Source organism: Carcharodon carcharias, chromosome X, assembly GCF_017639515.1.
Source record: "Carcharodon carcharias isolate sCarCar2 chromosome X, sCarCar2.pri, whole genome shotgun sequence".
NCBI lineage: Eukaryota > Metazoa > Chordata > Chondrichthyes > Lamniformes > Lamnidae > Carcharodon > Carcharodon carcharias.
In genome coordinates, this window is record NC_054507.1 from 7,099,551 (window position 1) to 7,116,593 (window position 17,043).

General features: G+C 48.3%; 1 protein-coding gene across 1 annotated transcript in view; it reads left to right on the forward strand.

Annotated features, from left to right (window-relative positions):
• Positions 1-17,043, forward strand: part of LOC121273201 (insulin-like growth factor-binding protein 5) — a 633,250-nt gene that overhangs the window by 23,559 nt on the left and 592,648 nt on the right. The window lies entirely within an intron of this gene.

Here is a 17,043-nt window from a genome sequence, read left to right on the forward strand (position 1 = left end):
TTCCACACTAATCCCATTCTTTCCACATAGCCCTGCATCAATCCCACTGCCCCACTCTCTCCCCATAGTCCTGTATCAATCCCCAAACTAATCCCACTGTCCCCACCCTCTCTCTCCCCAAAGCCCTGTATCAATCCCCAAACTAATCCCACTGTCCCCGCTCTCTCTCCATAACCCTGTATCAATCCCCAAACTAATCCCACTGCCCCGCTCTCTCCCCATAGCCCTGTATCAATCGCCAAACTAATCCCACTGTCCCAATCTCTCATCACAGCCCTGTATCAATCCCCAAACTAATCCCACTGTCCCCGCCCTCTCTCTCCCCAAAGACCTGTATCAATGCCCAAACTAATCCCACTGTCCCAATCTGTCCCCATAGCCCTGTATCAATCCCAAACTAATCCCACTGCCCCGCTCTCTCCCCATAGCCCTGTATCAATCCCCAAACTAATCCCAGTGCCTCATGCTCTCCCCATAGCCCTGTATCAATCCCCAAACTAATCCCACTGTCCCCGCTCTCTCTCCATAACCCTGTATCAATCCCAAACTAATCCCACTGTCCCCGCCCTCTCTCTCCCCAAAGCCCTGTATCAATCCCCAAACTAATCCCACTGCCCCGCTCTCTCCCCATAGCCCTGTATCAATCCCCAAACAAACCCCACTGTCCTGCTCACTCTCCATAACCCTGTATCAATCCCCAAACTAATCCCACTGCCCTGCTTTTTCCCCATAGCCCTGTATCAATCCCCAAACTAATCCCACTGCCCCGCCTCTCTCCACGAGCCCTGTATCAATCCCCAAACTAATCCCACTGTCCCACTCTCTCCCATAGCCCTGTATCAATCCCCAAACTAATCCCACTGCCCCGCTCTCTCCCCATAGCCCTGTATCAATCCCCAACTAATCCCACTGCCCACATTCTTCCCATAGCCCTGTATCAATCCCCAAACTAATCCCACTGTCCCCGCTCTCTCCCCATAGCCCTGTATCAATCCCAAACTAATCACACTGCCCTGCTGTCTCTCCATAACCCTGTATCAATCCCCAAACTAATCCCACTGCCCCACTCTCTCCCCATAGCCCTGTATCAATCCCCAAACTAATCCCACTGTCCCGCTCTCTCCCCATAGCCCTGTATCAATCCCCAAACTAATCCCACTGTCCCCGCTCTCTCCCCATAGCCCTGTATCAATCCCCAAACTAATCCCACTGTCCCCGCGCTCTCCCCATAGCCCTGTATCAATCCCAAACTAATCACACTGCCCTGCTCTCTCTCCATAGCCCTGTATCAATCCCCAAACTAATCCCACTGCCCCGCTCTCTCCCTATAGCCCTGTATCAATCCCCAAACTAATCCCACTGCCCTGCTCTCTCCGCATAGCCCTGTATCAATTCCCAAACTAAACCTACTGCCCCACTCTATTCCCACAGCCCTGTATCAATTCCCAATTTCATCCCACTGCCCCGCTCTCTCCCCATAACCTAGTATCAATCCCAAACTAATCCCACTGCCCAGCTCTCTCCCCATAGCCCGGAATCAATCCCCAAACTAATCCCACTGTTCCACTCTCTCCCCATAGCCCTGTATCAATTCCACACTATTCCCATTCTTTCCACATAGCCCTGCATCAATCCCACTAACCCACTCTCTCCCCATAGCCCTATATCAATCCCCAAACTAATCCCACTGTCCCCACCCTCTCTCTCCCCAAAGCCCTGTATCAATCCCCAAACTAATCCCACTGTCCCCGCTCTCTCTCCATAACCCTGTATCAATCCCCAAACTAATCCCACTGCCCCGCTCTCTCCCCATAGCCCTGTATCAATCGCCAAACTAATCCCACTGTCCCACTCTCTCATCACAGCCCTGTATCAATCCCCAAACTAATCCCACTGTCCCCGCCCTCTCTCTCCCCAAAGACCTGTATCAATGCCCAAACTAATCCCACTGTCCCAATCTGTCCCCATAGCCCTGTATCAATCCCAAACTAATCCCACTGCCCCGCTCTCTCCCCATAGCCCTGGATCAATCGCCAAACTAATCCCAGTGCCTCATGCTCTCCCCATAGCCCTGTATCAATCCCCAAACTAATCCCACTGTCCCCGCTCTCGATCCATAATCCTGTATCAATCCCCAAACTAATCCCACTGTCCCCGCTCTTTCTCAATAGCCCTGTATCAATCCCCAAACTAATCCCACTGTCCCCGCTCTCTCCCCATAGCCCTGTATCAATCCCCAAACTAATCCCACTGTCCCCGCTCTCTCTCCATAACCCTGTATCAATCCCCAAACTAATCCCACTGCCCCACTCTCTCCCCATATCCCTGTATCAATCCCAAACTAATCCCACTGCCCTGCTCTCTCCCCATAGCCCTCTATCAATCCCCAAATTAATCCCACTGCCCCCGTGCTCTCCCCATAGCCCTGTATCAATCCCCAAACTAATCCCACTGCCTCGCTCTATCCCCATCACCCTGTATCAATCCCCAAACTAATCCCACTGCCTCGCTCTATCCCCATCACCCTGTATCAATCCCCAAACTAATCCCACTGCCTCGCTCTCTACCCATAGCCCAGTATCAATCCCCAAACTAATCCCTCTGCCCCGCTCTCTCCCCATAGCCCTGTATCAATCCCCAAACTAATCCCACTGTCCCTGCTCTTTCCCATAGCCCTGTATCAATCCCAAATTAATCCCACTGTTCCACTCTCTCCCCCTACCCCTGTATCAATTCCACAGTAAACCCACTCTTTCCCCATAGCCCTGTATCAATACCACTGCCCCACTCTCTCCCATAGCCTGCATCAATCCCACTGCCCCATCTCTCCCCCATAGCCCTGTAACAATCCCTAATTTAACCCCACTGCCCCACTCTCTCCCATAGCCCTGTACTCAATCCCCCAAACTAATCCCACTGTCCCCACAACTCTCTCTCCCCCAAAGCCCTGTATCAATCCCCAAACTAATCCCACTGTCCCACTCTCTCCCCATAGCCCTGTATCAATCCCCAAACTAATCCCACTGTCCCCGCTCTCTCTCCATAACCCTGTATCAATCCCCAAACTAATCCCACTGTCCCCGCTCTCTCCCCATATCCCTGTATCAATCCCCAAACTAATCCCACTGTCCCCGCTCTCTCCCCATAACCCTGTATCAATCCCAAACTAATCCCACTGCCTCGCTCTCTCCCTATCACCCTGTTTCAATCCCAAACTAATCCCACTGCCTCGCTCTATCCCCATCACCCTGTATCAATCCCCAAACTAATCCCACTGCCTCGCTCTCTCCCCATCACCCTGTATCAATCCCCTAACTAATCCCACTGCCCCGCTCTCTCCCCATAGCCCTGTATCAATCCCAAACTAATCCCACTGCCCTGCTCTCTCCCCATAGCCCTGTATCAATCCCCAAACTAACCCCACTGTTCCACTCTCTCCCCATAGCCCTGTATCAATTCCACACTAATCCCACTCTTTCCCCATAGCCCTGCATCAATCCCACTGCCCCACTCTCTCCCCATAGCCCTGTATCAATCCCACTGCCCCACTCTCTCCCCATAGCCCTGTATCAATCCCCAAACTAATCCCACTGCCCCACTCTCTCCCCATAGCCCTGTATCAATCCCAAACTAATCCCACTGCCCCGCTCTCTCCCCATAGCCCTGTATCAATCCCCAAACTAATCCCACTGTCCCCGCTCTCTCTCCATAACCCTGTATCAATCCCCAAACTAATCCCACTGCCCCGCTCTCTCCCCATAGCCCTGTATCAATCGCCAAACTAATCCCACTGTCCCAATCTCTCCCCACAGCCCTGTATCAATCCCCAAACTAATCCCACTGTCCCCGCCCTCTCTCTCCCCAAAGACCTGTATCAATCCCAAACTAATCCCACTGTCCCACTCTCTCCCCATAGCCCTGTATCAATCCCAAACTAATCCCACTGCACCACTCACTCCCCATAGCCCTGTATCAATCCCCAAACTAATCCCAGTGCCTCATGCTCTCCCCATAGCCCTGTATCAATCCCCAAACTAATCCCACTGTCCCCGCTCTCTCTCCATAACCCTGTATCAATCCCCAAACTAATCCCACTGTCCCCGCTCTCTCCCCATAGCCCTGTATCAATCCCCAAACTAATCCCACTGTCCCCGCTCTCTCCCCATAGCCCTGTATCAATACCCAAACTAATCCCACTGTCCCCGCTCTCTCTCCATAACCCTGTATCAATCCCCAAACTAATCCCACTGCCCCACTCTCTCCCCATAACCCTGTATCAATCCCAAACTAATCCCACTGCCCTGCTCTCTCCCCATAGCCCTCTATCAATCCCCAAATTAATCCCACTGCCCCCGTGCTCTCCCCATAGCCCTGTATCAATCCCCAAACTAATCCCACTGCCTCGCTCTCTCCCTATCACCCTGTTTCAATCCCAAACTAATCCCACTGCCTCGCTCTATCTCCATCACCCTGTATCAATCCCCAAACTAATCCCACTGCCTCGCTCTCTCCCCATCACCCTGTATCAATCCCCAAACTAATCCCACTGCCCCGCTCTCTCCCCATAGCCCTGTATCAATCGCCAAACTAATCCCACCGTCCCACTCTCTCAACACATCCCTGTATCAATCCCCAAACTAATCCCACTGTCCCCGCACTCTCTGTCCCCATAGACCTGTATCAATCCCCAAACTAATCCCACTGTCCCAATCTGTCCCCATAGCCCTGTATCAATCCCAAACTAATCCCACTGCCCCACTCTCTCCCCATAGCCCTGTATCAATCCCCAAACTAACCCCACTGCCCCGCTCTCTCCCCATAGCCCTGTATCAATCCCCAAACTAACCCCACTGTTCCACTCTCTCCCCATAGCCCTGTATCAATCCCCAAACTACTCCCACTGCCCTGCTCTCTCTCCATAGCCCTGTATCAACCCCCAAACTAATCACACTGCCCCGCTCTCTCCCCACAGCCCTGTATCAATCCCCAAACTAAACCCACTGCCCCGCTCTCTCCCCATAGCCCTGTATCAATCCCAAACTAATCCCACTGCCCTGCTCTCTCCCCATAGCCCTGTATCAATCCCCAAACTAACCCCACTGTTCCACTCTCTCCCCATAGCCCTGTATCAATTCCACACTATTCCCATTCTTTCCACATAGCCCTGCATCAATCCCACTAACCCACTCTCTCCCCATAGCCCTATATCAATCCCCAAACTAATCCCACTGTCCCCACCCTCTCTCTCCCCAAAGCCCTGTATCAATCCCCAAACTAATCCCACTGTCCCCGCTCTCTCTCCATAACCCTGTATCAATCCCCAAACTAATCCCACTGCCCCGCTCTCTCCCCATAGCCCTGTATCAATCGCCAAACTAATCCCACTGTCCCACTCTCTCACCACAGCCCTGTATCAATCCCCAAACTAATCCCACTGTCCCCGCCCTCTCTCTCCCCAAAGACCTGTATCAATCCCCAAACTAATCCCACTGTCCCAATCTGTCCCCATAGCCCTGTATCAATCCCAAACTAATCCCACTGCCCCGCTCTCTCCCCATAGCCCTGTATCAATCCCAAACTAATCCCACTGCACCACTCTCTCCCCATAGCCCTGTATCAATCCCCAAACTAATCCCACTGTCCCCGCTCTCTCCCCATAGCCCTGTATCAATCCCCAAACTAATCCCACTGTCCCCGCGCTCTCCCCATAGCCCTGTATCAATCCCCAAACTAATCCCACTGTCCCCGCTCTCTCCCCATAGCCCTGTATCAATCCCCAAACTAATCCCACTGTCCCCGCTCTCTCTCCATAGCCCTGTATCAATCCCCAAACTAATCCCACTGCCCCGCTCTCTCCCCATAGCCCTGTATCAATCCCAAACTAATCCCACTGCCCTGCTCTCTCCCCATAGCCCTGTATCAATCCCCAAACTAATCCCACTGCCCCGCTCTCTCCCCATAGCCCTGTATCAATCCCCAAACTAATCCCACTGCCTCGCTCTCTACCCATAGCCCTGTATCAATCCCAAACTAATCCCACTGCCTCGCTCTCTCCCCATCACCCTGTATCAATCCCCAAACTAATCCCACTGCCTCGCTCTCTCCCCATCACCCTGTATCAATCCCCAAACTAATCCCACTGCCCCGCTCTCTCCCCATAGCCCTGTATCAATCCCAAACTAATCCCACTGCCCCGCACTCTCCCCATATCCCTGTATCAATCCCCAAACTAATCCCACTGTTCCACTCTCTCCCCATAGCCCTGTATCAATCCCATACTAATCCCACTCTTTCCCCATAGCCCTGCATCAATCCCACTGCCCCACTCTCTCCCCATAGCCCTGCATCAATCCCACTGCCCCACTCTCTCCCCATAGCCCTGTATCAATCCCTAATTTAACCCCACTGCCCCACTCTCTCCCCATAGCCCTGTATCAATCCCCAAACTAATCCCACTGTCCCCACCCTCTCTCTCCCCAAAGCCCTGTATCAATCCCCAAACTAATCCCACTGTCCCCGCTCTCTCCCCATAGCCCTGTATCAATCCCCAAACTAATCCCACTGTCCCCGCTCTCTCTCCATAACCCTGTATCAATCCCCAAACTAATCCCACTGTCCCCGCTCTCTCCCCATAGCCCTGTATCAATCCCCAAACTAATCCCACTGTCCCCGCTCTCTCCCCATAACCCTGTATCAATCCCAAACTAATCCCACTGCCTCGCTCTCTCCCTATCACCCTGTTTCAATCCCAAACTAATCCCACTGCCTCGCTCTATCCCCATCACCCTGTATCAATCCCCAAACTAATCCCACTGCCTCGCTCTCTCCCCATCACCCTGTATCAATCACCCAACTAATCCCACTGCCCCGCTCTCTCCCCATAGCCCTGTATCAATCCCAAACTAATCCCACTGCCCTGCTCTCTCCCCATAGCCCTGTATCAATCCCCAAACTAACCCCACTGTTCCACTCTCTCCCCATAGCCCTGTATCAATTCCACACTAATCCCACTCTTTCCCCATAGCCCTGCATCAATCCCTCTGCCCCACTCTCTCCCCATAGCCCTGTATCAATCCCACTGCCCCACTCTCTCCCCATAGCCCTGCATCAATCCCCAAACTAATCCCACTGCCCCGCTCTCTCCCCATAGCCCTGTATCAATCCCCAAACTAATCCCACTGCCCCGCTCTCTCCCCATAGCCCTGTATCAATCCCCAAACTAATCCCACTGCCCCGCTCTCCCCATAGCCCTGTATCCATCCCAAACTAATCACACTGTCCCGCTCTCTCGCTATAGCCCTGTATCAATCCCCAAACTAACCCCACTGCCCCGCTCTCCTCCCATAGCCCTGTATCCATCCCAAACTAATCACACTGTCCCGCTCTCTCCCCATAGCCCTGTATTAATCCCCAAACTAACCCCACTGCCCCGCTCTCCTCCCATAGCCCTGTATCAATCCCAAACTAATCCCACTGCCCTGCTGTCTCTCCATAACCCTGTATCAATCCCCAAACTAATCCCACTGCCCCACTCTCTCCCCATAGCCCTGTATCCATCCCAAACTAATCACACTGTCCCGCTCTCTCCCTATAGCCCTGTATCAATCCCCAAACTAACCCCACTGCCCCGCTCTCTCCCCATAGCCCTGTATCAATCCCAAACTAATCACACTGCCCTGCTCTCTCCGCATAGCCCTGTATCAATCCCCAAACTAACCCCACTGCCCCGCTCTCTCCCCATAGCCCTGTATCAATCCCAAACTAATCCCACTGCCCTGCTGTCTCTCCATAACCCTGTATCAATCCCCAAACTAATCCCACTGCCCCACTCTCTCCCCATAGCCCTGTATCCATCCCAAACTAATCACACTGTCCCGCTCTCTCCCTATAGCCCTGTATCAATCCCCAAACTAACCCCACTGCCCCGCTCTCTCCCCATAGCCCTGTATCAATCCCAAACTAATCACACTGCCCTGCTCTCTCCCCATAGCCCTGTATCAATCCCCAAACTAACCCCACTGCCCCGCTCTCTCCCCATAGCCCTGTATCAATCCCAAACTAATCCCACTGCCCTGCTGTCTCTCCATAACCCTGTATCAATCCCCAAACTAATCCCAGTGCCTCGTGCTCTCCCCATAGCCCTGTATCAATCCCCAAACTAATCCCACTGTTCCCGCTCTCTCCCCATAGCCCTGTATCAATCCCAAACTAATCCCACTGCCCTGCTGTCTCTCCATAACCCTGTATCAATCCCCAAACTAACCCCACTGCCCTGCTCTCTCCCCATAGCCCTGTGTCAATCCCCAAACTAACCCCACTGCCCCGCTCTCTCCCCATAGCCCTGTGTCAATCCCGAAACTAACCCCACTGTTCCACTTTCTCCCCATAGCCCTGTATCAATTCCACACTAATCCCACTCTTTCCCCATAGCCCTGCATCAATCCCACTGCCCCACTCTCTCCCCATAGCCCTGTATCAATCCCAGACTAATCCCACTACCCCGCTCGCTCCTCATAGCCCTGAATCGATCCCGCTCTCCCCATAGCCCTGTTATCCATCCCAAACTAATGCCACTGCCCCACTCTCTCCCCATAGCCCTGTATCAATCCCAAACTAATCCCACTGCCCCACTCTCTCCCCATAGCCCTGTATCAATCCCCAAACTAATCCCACTGCCCCACTCTCTCCCCATAGCCCTGTATCCATCCCAAACTAATCACACTGTCCCGCTCTCTCCCTATAGCCCTGTATCAATCCCCAAACTAACCCCACTGCCCCGCTCTCTCCCCATAGCCCTGTATCAATCCCAAACTAATCACACTGCCCTGCTCTCTCCCCATAGTCCTGTATTAATCCCCAAACTAACCCCACTGCCCCGCTCTCTCCCCATAGCCCTGTATCAATCCCAAACTAATCCCACTGCCCTGCTGTCTCTCCATAACCCTGTATCAATCTCCAAACTAATCCCACTGCCCTGCTCTCTCTCCATAACCCTGTATCAATCCCCAAACTAATCACACTGCCCCGCTCTCTCCCCATAGCCCTGTATCAATCCCCAAACTAACCCCACTGTCCTGCTCTCTTCCCATAGCCCTGTATCAATCCCAAAGTAATCACACTGCCCTGCTGTCTCCCCATAGCCCTGTATCAATCCCCAAACTAACCCCACTGCCCTGCTCTCTCCCCATAGCCCTGTGTCAATCCCCAAACTAACCCCACTGCCCCGCTCTCTCCCCATAGCCCTGTGTCAATCCCCAAACTAACCCCACTGTTCCACTTTCTCCCCATAGCCCTGTATCAATTGCACACTAATCCCACTCTTTCCCCATAGCCCTGCATCAATCCCACTGCCCCACTCTCTCCCCATAGCCCTGTATCAATCCCAAACTAATCCCACTACCCCGCTCGCTCCTCATAGCCCTGAATCGATCCCGCTCTCCCCATAGCCCTGTTATCAATCCCAAACTAATGCCACTGCCCCACTCTCTCCCCATAGCCCTGTATCAATCCCAAACTAATCCCACTGCCCCACTCTCTCCCCATAGCCCTGTATCAATCCCCAAACTAACCCCACTGTTCCACTTTCTCCCCATAGCCCTGTATCAATTGCACACTAATCCCACTCTTTCCCCATAGCCCTGCATCAATCCCACTGCCCCACTCTCTCCCCATAGCCCTGTATCAATCCCAAACTAATCCCACTACCCCGCTCGCTCCTCATAGCCCTGAATCGATCCCGCTCTCCCCATAGCCCTGTTATCAATCCCAAACTAATGCCACTGCCCCACTCTCTCCCCACGTCCCTGTATCAATCCCACACGATCCTTGATGCTGCAATACAGTTCTGAGAGCTGCAGTGTTACGAAGTGCTGTCATTTTGATGATAACATAAGAACTAGGAGCAGGAGTAGGCAATTCAGCCCCTCGAGCCTGCCCCGCCATTCATTACGATCATGACTGATCTCATTTTGGCCTCAGCTCCAATTTCCCGCCCTCTCCCCATAACTTTGCGACCCATTACTAATTAAAAATCTGTCTATGCCCTCCTTAAATTTATTCAGCATCCTGGCATCCACTGCACTCTGAGGTAGTGAATTCCACAGATTCACGACCCTTTGATTTAAATCTACCACCTCTTAGCCTAAAACTATGGCCTCTCATTCTATACTGCCCCACAAGGGGAAACATCCGCTCCATGTCTACTATGTCTATCCCCTTTAGCATCTTATATACCTCAATTTAGATCTCCTCTCATCCTCCTAAACTCTAGTGAGTATAGATCTAAACTGCTCAATCTCTCCTCATAAGACAAGCCCCACATCTCTGGAACCAATCTAGTGAACCTCCTCTGAACCGCCTCCAATGCAACTACATCCTTCCTCAAGTAAGGGGAGTAAAACTGTGCACAGTACTCCAGGTGCGGTCTCACCAATGCCTTGTACAGTTGCAACAACACTTCCCTATTTTTATACTCTATTCCTTTAGCAATAAATGCCAAAATTCCATTTGCCTTCCTTATTACCTGCTGTACCTGCATTCTAGCTTTCAGCGATTCATGCACGAGGACACCCAGATCCCTCTGCACTGAAGCATTCTGAAGTTTCTCTCCATTTAAATAATAAGTCACCTTTTTATTCTTCTGACCAAAATGAATAACCTCACACTTATCCACGTTAAACTCCATCTGCCAAGTTTTGGCCCATTCACCTAACCTGTCCATATCCATTTGTAAATTTCTTATTTCTTCATTACAACTTACTTTCCCACCTATTTTGGTGTCATCTGCAAAGTTAGCTACAGTACCTTCTATCCCTGAACCCAAGTCATTAATATAGATTGTAAATAGTTGGGGCCAAGGACTGAACCCTGTGGCACCCCACTAGTTACAGCTTGCCATCCAGAAAAAGACCCATTTATCCCGACTCTCTGCTTTCTGTTGTTAGCCAATCCTCTATCCAAGCTAATATATTACCCCTAACTCCGTGTGATCTTATCTTATGTATTAATCTTTTGTGCGGCACCTTATCAAAGGCCTTCTGGAAGTCCAGATATACAACATCTACAGGATCCACATTATCCACTTTGCTTGTCACATCTTCAAAGAACTCCAGCAAATTAGTCAAACACGATTTACTCTTCATAAAACCATGCTGACTCTGATGGATTGCATTTTGACTTTCCAAATGTCCCATTACTACTTCCTTAATAATGGATTCCAACAATTTCCCAATGACAGACGTTAAACTAACTGGTCTATAGTTTCCTACCTTCTACCTACCCCCGCCCCCCGACCTTTTTGAATAAGGGCGTTATATTAGCATTTTTCCAATCCACTGGAACCTTTCCAGAATCCAGGGAATTTTGGAATATTATAGCCAATGCATCCACTATCTCCGCTACCACTTCCTTTAAGACTCTGGGATGTAAGCCATTGCACAGAAGCCCTGTCAGTCCTCTCAGGCACTATTCAATGAAGGGTAGAGATGCTCTCCGGTGTCCTGGCAAAACTTAGTTCAGAAGCAACATTACTAAATCAGATCAATCGGTCATTACCTCATCGCTGTGGGTGTGAGCTTGCTGTACGCAATTTGACTGCTGCATTTCTTACATGACAACTGTAACTACACTTCAAAAGAACTTCATTGGTAGTGAAGTACTTTGGGTTGCCTGAGGTTGGGAAGTACACTGTATAAATCCTAATCTCTTTTTAAAAAGACCCCCTAACTGGTGGCGCCAATCTGCCAAGCTATTCCTTCATAATTTTAAACACTTTTTTATCGTGTTATTCTAATGAAAAAGGCCCAATTTTTCTGAAGTCACAATTGATGATCTGCAAATTGAAAGTTGTATTTTAGGACAGCTTACTTATACCTCTACTTTTGTAGAAGTTTGCTAATTTAGAATGTCTCAAGTGATATTATTGATTTGAAGGCTTTAAGCTGTTTCAGTTTTGTTACGTAAGGATTTAAATGCCGGAGATTTTGACTCAGTGAAGTGATTTTCCAAAAGCTGGTGGTCCGCACAGAGCGTGAATAATTTCTACAAAGAGTGCGTTGGACAAGCAACTTTGTCAAGTTAACTAAGTCAGAAGTGGTGATCATTAAGGATAAGGATCACATACATTCCATTAAACTTCACCAACTTTCTCCTGAATTTGTTGATATAATTAACTGCCCTACTTTCTCTCTTGAAATAGGAACTTTGCTATACCCTCCTTTTTTCTGCTACCCTTTATGGTTTGTTTATAACTAAAGGCATCAGTCACTTCTGTGTGTAACTGGGGTTAACAGCCCCCATTTTGAAGAGAGTTTGGGAGAGAATAAGTTTACTTTAAATTAAATCCAGGGAGCAGATTTCTGCAGGTCAGAATGTGGAAAGAATGTTTGGGGGGGGGGGGTGGTTGTGGTGGATGAATAAGGTGGAACTAAAATTCTTGAAATCAGAAACAATCCATGAGTGAATTCACCATTATACCAAGCTTAGCAAAGCTTCACAGCTGCAGGGAAGTTCTGGCTGGAAACGACAGTAACTGTTAATGGAAACACACAATGGGATGACAAGTGGGGAGATAATAAACTGTCAAATTTAACATTATTTGGAACTTGGTGATGGGCCAAAAAATAAATACAGTGCTGCTCTGATATTTAATAAGTACATTTTATTCCTTAGCAGTTTCCCATGATAGCGAAAGCTATATAGACTACAGAGTTACAGACTAAATACATTTTGACAAAACACTACAATTGAAATATCAATTTGTAAAAAGAACAGTCCATTTTTAAGGGCTTGCCGAGAATTTGTTTGACACTTAGATACCCCGTGTTAACATCTGACTGTTGTAACACATTTGAAATAATTCAAACTTTCTTGGGCAATATGAGCCAGAAGGTTAAGTTCTCACTTCCCATTAAATCAGTGATAGGAAGACTTCATTATTGTAAAGATGCACATATCTTCAGTTCATATATTTTCACGGTTTAAAAAAAATGGATTCCTTCACACCCTACTGAAATGAATTTCAGGAAAGGCTGCGTAAATGTTCAGATAATACTGCAGTTTTCAGAATGTATAATGAATTATTTGAATGTAGAAGGAAGCTTCTAAGGTGATAAAATGGGAGTGAGTCTGGACGACTCCAGGGCAGTTACAACCCATCTGATGAATCACTAAACACTGGCTTCTTTCAAAAAAAATAAGCTTCAAACTCTATTAAAAAAATTCAACTTTTTAGTGTGCTGAGAACAGGGAATGTACAGCACAGATGTACACAGCCAGCATTGTCCACAGATAGGCAATTCCAACATAAAATAAGAAAATATTAATATTAGAAATGAGCAAATATACAATAAAAAGCCATGTTTTAAACAAAAAAGTACATAGGCCATGCCCCCAGCCACGCGATTCCCACCTAACATTGCTGCTAGTAACACCTGTGGTGTCTGGAGAACATTAGGGCCAACTTGAACTCGATTCACCCAGCGAGGCTGGCTGACTGGGCTTTGAAATCCGAGGTTGGCACTTACTGGCCCATTCATGCTCCAACCCTGCCTGTATCACCATGTTGCCCTTTTGAGGTGCTCGGCTGAATCAGTCAGGATCTCATTCAATAGTGTGGATCAGGTCCTACACCGCTTACTAGACACTGTTGGCGATTTCTAGGTACAAATGAGCAGCTCTGTCCATTTGTGCTCAAGAAAAGGTCCAGAGTTCTCTTGTTTGATGCTGGTGGAATGGAGACAAGTCTCCATCTTCCTCCCAACAACTGTCTGCTGACAGTTAAAAATCGGCTTTATGTAGGTCACCTAGTCCTTATAGAACAGCACTTCTCCACCAATTTAGTAAACAATGAAGCCTTTCAGTTTAGGAACACATTTTACTCTAGGACCAAGGGGTTTTGGGGGAGGGTGTGCAGGTGACTCAGCACCCAGTTTGACACTTGCCTCATTTCCACTGATGGGAAAGAGGATCAGGCTGGTGTCAAAGGGGCTGTCAATTCACTATCAACTGTTCTTGGCCCAGTGGTGAAAGCTAAAATGACACCCAAAGCTGAAGGAAGCATATTAAATGCTTCACTGTGCTGCTCCTTTATTGGGTTCAAAGGGCTGGATCACACACGACAAGGGTGGTGGCCTTCTGAATGAGAAAGCCTGCACACCGGCAGCTGCAATGCTCGCGGAGCTCCCTACGTGATTCAGTCAACTACAACCCTGCTTATTAAATTGGTGGGAAGAGCAGGTAAAGATGAAAACGCACTGGATTATTTTGAAGTTTAACACTGATGGGCAGATCACCACCGAGTGGTGTTACTGGGGAAACCACTCTGTGCTTGGGAAAATATGACCCCACTCCGTGCGATGAACGCTGGTCATGTTAAGTGTAACTAAACTTGTTTAACATTATACACTTTGAAAAAAGAGCATAAACAAAAGAATGAAACTATCCTGACAGGATAGAGGGGTTTTGTTCAGTCCAGCTGCTGAATCTGACAGATTGCTATCCCCTTCAGCTACAGAGTAAAGAACTCAGCATTGGCACAGGCTCTCATTTTCTTCAGTTTTGAAATTACTGGACCTTTTTCAAAAAAAAAAATGTATTTTGCAATGTTTGCAGGAACGATTCAGAAGGGCATAAGATGAACAGGAGAAGCTGAGTTTAGTGGGCAGGGAGTGTAAACTTGTTTCTATATGGTCAGCTTGGAACATAGGAAGAAATATTTACCTCTTCATTCTTTGAGAAGTGAAATCACTGAAGATGGTTCTAGTCAACTCCTAAAATAGACATCCTCCTCTTTCTGAACCCGCTCATAGCCCCAGCATTCCTTTGCCATACTTAAATGGCCAGAAAACATTGTGGTATCATCCAATACTTTTTTTGTTGGTTTTCAAATGTAGTTTTAGGATTAAGAACAGATGGGAAACATGTGACAGCTGAGGGCTTTCACTAAACAAACTGTTGGCACTACTTTAGAAATGACTGCATTAATATTACATGGTGACTATCCAGTAGAACAGCTAAAACTTTCCCAATAAAATGCTACAGGGAGGGAGAGGGGGCTGAATTTTCCCAAAAGATAGATCAGACACGTCTACTCATCTCTACAGCATAATTAGGAGCTTATTCCTCTTGTAATCTTAGTTCAATCCCACATCCAGCACCTGAGCAGCCCCTGGCCACTGTAGGCCCTGCTGCTTTGAATTGCAGGTCACAGTACATGAGTAGCTGCTCTCTGCTACACTAACTGTTTGAACAAAGGCACTGACATTAGGAAAGACTGAGCACGATTGATATGATACAGCAACTGTAGCAGTTCAGTAATGAAACATTAGTAATTCAATCTTTTTCAAGCACAAGAGCTGAAGATCACAGCGTATAAGATGATCCTGTTTTCTCAGCACCAAAATCATGTTTAGGCCTATACTCAGCGTGTAAGTTGACCCGCCTTTTCTGCTAAGAAATGCTATACTCACATTAGGAATTGGCTTCAACTTTTCACCTCAGAAATGCATGTTTTACTCGCCTTACAAGTTGGTGCATGGGATCAAGCAGGCAATAGGGACCGTGTTGTCTAGAAGATGTGTGGGTGTTTAAGACATGCCCACACTGAGAAGACCACCTCAAACAGAAATGAACCCTCCAGCAAAAAGAAGGAAGTACGAAGCTGCTTTCAAGCTAAAAGTCATAACATTGGCTAACTTGTAAAGTAAACTGTGCTGCAGCGAGGGAGTTTGGTGTTTGTGGAAAAACTGATGAGAGAAGGGAAGGAGGAATCAGCCTTGAAAATGAAGCCTGAGATCAAGTGCACCATGAGAACAGGGAGCAGCCACTGGGCCTGGTCTTGAGAAGCAAGGATTAGGATGGGTCCTCAAAAATCGTTGGAATGGGTTCCATCATCGCCAGAAATGCAATGCGTACATACACACTTAAGTAAATCAAACCCTGAGTCCAGCAAAGATTTCAGAGCAATTGCTCGTTGGTGTAGCCACATTATGGAACAGAAACGTCTAGCAGTGTGGCAAAAGACCAAGATCGCTTAGAGACTACCAAAAGACCGTGATGCCAAAACGACCAGTCTCCAGTGATTCATCCTCAGACAGCAGCAAAAACACTAGTGCTCATTCAGCGCCATGGATGAAACACTCACGAATTTCGATACGCCCAGCAAATGAACTGTGGAACGGAGAGGTTCAAAAACAGTTCCAGTGAAAACCACAGGATGTGAGACGAGATTCATCATGGTACCAGCCTGCATGGCTGGCTGAACAAAATGGTAATTTTCAAATGTAAAACCATGCTGAAAATCAAGTTCCCTGCAGGAGCTTTGTGCATGGTCATGATAACAGTTCGATGGATGGGGATGGAGTGAAGTTAGAGATCGATGACGTGTGAAATGGCCTACATAAAGTATGCAGCGTGGGGCATGTTCAGAGCCCATATAACCGATGAGATCAAGAGGCGCTTGTGAAGGAACAACACCCACGCTGCAGTTACATCAGAGGTCTAATGTCTGTAGTTGGATGTGTGCAGCAACAAGCCATTCAAGGATCTCGTTCATGTCAAATGGAACAGGGGGAATAGTTGACAGAGCAAAAACCTTCACAAAGAGTGGAAGTATGTGCACTGCCCCGCTTGTTGTTTTGCGTGGTTTCATCATCAAATTGTGGGATGTTGCTATTAGTGCACAAACTGTCAACAGATCGCTCAAAAAATGCACTTCCAATTCAATGGGTGGAGCGGAAGATGATTCGCTGTGGAGGGATGATTCTGAAACCAAAAACGCCAAATCTGTCTCAGGGTGGGATCCTTCCTATGATGCCATAGCCACGGGGACACAGAATGGGTTCGACGAGCTCTGTGTGTTGGATGCTGAAGACGACGAATTTGATGGTTCTTTAAATGTTCTGATTGTGGTTAAAGGTATCCTCGTATAATGAGTTCATTCACTAAAATGTGTCACATTGATTTAATTTGGATTACTGGTCTTATGTTTTGTTCACATTTCAAAAACCTACACCAACACTGGCACTTCACATTTTATTCTCAGTC